This window comes from Tupaia chinensis, unplaced genomic scaffold, assembly GCF_000334495.1.
Source record: "Tupaia chinensis unplaced genomic scaffold, TupChi_1.0 Scaffold140338_1, whole genome shotgun sequence".
In the NCBI taxonomy this organism is placed as follows: domain Eukaryota; kingdom Metazoa; phylum Chordata; class Mammalia; order Scandentia; family Tupaiidae; genus Tupaia; species Tupaia belangeri.
In genome coordinates, this window is record NW_006200215.1 from 291,570 (window position 1) to 295,590 (window position 4,021).

Genomic DNA, 4,021 nt, shown 5'->3' on the forward strand with positions numbered 1-4,021 from the left:
TGCCCAAGATCCCGAGAGGAGAATGGAGGAGAAGGGATTGCGGCGTGACCATCCCCCCCGGGGGGTGATTTCTCGCTTTCTGTCTCTATGTCTCTCTCTGCCTGTCTGGCGAGTGCACCCGTTCTATAGCAAAAACCTCTCCCCCCCAAAAAAAAAAATGGATGCTGCTTGTTGGTTACCAGAAAGATTAATCAAACAGATTGATTCTAACAAGCCATCCAGAGATGATGAAAGCCCTGAGATATCTCTCTCTCCTTCCACAGATCAACAAAATGAAGATACTTCTTAAATACCTGATCCTGTTTTGCTTCTTTGACACTACCTTTGCTGGTTTTTATCCTGGCATTGCTCCTCCTGGCAGAACAGGGGGGTCTCTGTCTTGCTTTACAGGAACACTGCTGCTTTTACACCAACAAGTCCAGCATTGTTCGTGACAATCCCTTATGGTCTGCATGGAATGGACTCCTCTTTTTCCTCCCTATAATTGGACCAATTCTCGGGCTACTAATTGTCTGCTTCCTGGGACCGATCATTTTCCAAAGACTGAAAACGTTTATCAGCCAACAAGTTACCTCCCTCCTTTCTTGGCCTATTCAGGTCCATTAGCTTAGACTGGTGATGCATGATATCGATCAACATTTTGCCACTTCCTCCACCTAAGACAGGACACCCATCTTGCTGTGGGTGGTTTCCACGACGGGTAACTGAGGACATTTGGCTAATAAGACTCCAACCTAAGACAGGCACAGCTCCCCCAGGTTCCCAGTCTATAAAACAGAGAAGGGGGACATGTAGGAAGCCACATGCACCAAAATGGCTGACATGACCTTCATACAAGGACCTTCAAGTATCCTTGTTCCGGGAGTAGACAATTCACCCTGAGATTTCCTCATTCAGGCAGGTCCTCAGTCAGGTCCGCAACAATTCCTGCCCCCTTTTTACCTCGCCTCCTGGCTTTACCCTTTAATGCAGCAACCAATCGGTGGTTGTAGAATTGCATCCCTCATTGTACGACCAATCAGCTTCCTACCCTGTGTATATAAGAATATTCTCTGGCCCTCAATAAACGAGCGACTGCATACCATCTTGAACTGTGACACTGTGTCGCTCCTGTGTTGTGACACTGCGCCGGTTCCAGACCTCCGCTCTCTCACTCAGGCACCCTGCCCGAATGTCCCGCGGAGACAGAGCTTAATCTTGCCCCACCCTTACTCTGTCTTCAAAAGATTCAGTAGCACTGAGGTGAGTTAGGAAAGACTAAGAATAAAATGGGGTCATTTTCTTAGGGAATGGAGTATTCACCCTAGGGAAAGTGTAAATGTGTCTGCATTGGGGCAAAAACTCTTACTGATGATGGTGATGCATGATGATGATGACAGCAGCTAATACTTTTTTTGTGTGTTTTTTTTTTTCATGCCTTTTACCATCAGAATTATGTGACTTGGAGGGACTTTCAGCTGAAAACTGGAACTTGAGAAAAATCTGAGCTGGGAGTGAATGTCTACCTCACTGAGTTGTATAGAATAGAATTTTATGGGACCAGCAGTTAGCGTAATGGCTATGTCGCTGGACTCCCATGTAGTCGACCGTGGTTCGAGTCCCGGACTCGGTGGCTTAAACTCACGCCGGGTGCGTGTGCATACGTGCCCAGAATCCCGAGAGGAGAATGGAGGAGAAGGGTTTGCGGCATGGCCATCCCCCCTAGGGCGTGATTTCTCGCTTTCTGTCTCTCTGTCTGGCGAGCGCACGCACCCTATAGCAAAAAAACTCTCAAGAAAAAAAAAGGATAGGATTTTATATAGGGGACCAGCAGGTGGCTTGGTGGTTAAGGCGCTGGACACTCCCACATGGCCGACCCCAGTTCAAGTCCTGGACCTAGTGGCTTGCTTCCCCAGTTCAAGTCCTGGACCTAGTGTCTTGCTTTCTCACTTTCCCTCTGTCTCTCTCTCTCTCAGTGTCTGTCCCTCTCTGGTCATATTAAAATAAATAATGAATAAATACAATTGAATTAAAAAAGGATTTTATATCACAAGATATGACATAAATTGCATCTCATTGATTCCTTTCAAAATAATTTAAAAAACAAAATTCATTCAATGTTTTAAAAAATAATAGAGTAGAAGGCTAATTAATATGGAAGCGAATGTTATAAGAAAATGATCAACCTAATAATTTAAAGAACAAAATTCATTCAATGTTTTAAAAAAATTAATAGACTAGAAGGATAATTAAAATGAAAATGAATGTTATAAGAAAATGATCAACCTGAAGCTCCCTACCCAGTCTAGGTTCTGGGAGCCAAAGCTGATATAGTCAGCACCTGCAACCTGATCCTACAGTTTTTGAGTTAAAAGGAGCAGAGGGATAGCAAGCCCCTTAGCAGACACTTTCCACCTGAAGTGCCCAGTCTAGAGTCTGAGAGCCAAGGCTGATTCAGCCTCAGCACTTCCAACCTGATCCTGCATTTTCAGAGTTAGAAGCATCCTTCCACACAGGGACTATAGAAGTATAGATATATAGGAGCCAAACATTTCAACACTGTGATGCTCTGAGGAACCCTCTCCCTTCACTAAACCCACCAGTAAAAAGAGAGAAATATATCTTTGTTAATCTGAATCCAAGGCTCTTGCTGTGGATACCACATTATAAACCACAGTAGAAGAGAGAAATTGGTACAGAATGAATTCACATGAAAGGGAAGCACACAAGCACACAGGTATAGAAATCTACTCCAAAGAATAAACACATAGTGAATACATTACCAAGTGACTAAAAATAGCAGAAGAGCCTCAACTATGACAAAACTACTTCACCCCAAGAGAACACAATAACTCATCTCCAACTGAAATAAACCGAGGAAATCACCAAAATATCAAAAAGAAGAGTATCATAACTAAACTTAACGTGATACAAGACAAAACAGGCAATCAATACCAGACGAGAAAATCATTCCATGACTTGAAGGAAGAGCTCCATGAAGAGATAGACTCCATAAAACAGAATCAAACAAAATTTCAAGAGATGAAGACCATAATATAAGAAATCAAGACCTCTCTTGACACTATAAAAAGTAGATTAGGAGTCCAGGCTGAGCAAAGAGACTTTGGCTGCCGCTGAGAGTGGAAGGGCCCCTTGGGTGATTTGACTTCAAGGAAATTGGGGATTCAGAAAGTTGAAAGCCTATATCAACATGGTGAACCTACTGAAAACAGTGATGACTGGCTGTTCATGTCCTTTTCGTAGCAATTTGGAGTCCTGTGAGGTTCAACCTGGTAACAAAGATTTTTTACGACCACTTCATTCTTATCAGGTGCTATGGTGTAAAGCCCCTGTAAAAACCAGGAGCTACATATAAGGAACTGTTGGAGTACCCGAGATTTTCCAGAATGAAAATCAAGTGGCATTGTCTCCTGCAGGCATTCAGGCCTTGGTCAAGCAGAATTTTATTTTTTATTTATTTTATACATTTAATCACTATACATCACTTAGCTTGTAAATTGAATTTACCCAACAAGAATACACTTCACATCAGTCAAATTGACAATACAAAACACATTATCATCAACAGATAATAATCTATTTCTGTGTCCTGTGAATGTCTTGGCAATTTTCCTCCTTAATTTATTTCCTTACACTCACCCCCTTCTCTCAGTCTTTCCCCCGTTGTTTCCAGTATCCCATAACCACTTCCAATGTTTCTATGTCCTCTGATCTTTCAGTTTCCACCACAGAGAGCAATCAGTATGTGTTAAATGAAGATATACAATTTCTCTCTTCCATAGCCTGGCTTCCTTCAATCAGCAGTAACTCTCTTAGGAAGGCATATGAAGAGCCAAAAAGCATATCAAAAAGATGTTCTGGGAACCAGCAGTTAGTGTAATGGTTATGTTGCTGGACTCCTGCCGGGGTCCGGCCTCGGCAGTGGAGGGTGGCTTGTACACAGGAAGGCGATACGGGTTATCAGAAACAACAAATTAGACTGAGACCTCTTTGCTCCTTAGCATGTTCTCAGCCGGCCACA

The 4,021-nt window shown here is 42.9% G+C and overlaps 1 pseudogene; it reads left to right on the top strand.

The window, feature by feature from the left end:
• The first annotated feature begins 3,190 nt into the window (after nt 1-3,190).
• LOC102495815 (NAD(P) transhydrogenase, mitochondrial pseudogene) overlaps nt 3,191-4,021 on the top strand; it is a 19,298-nt pseudogene continuing 18,467 nt past the window's right edge.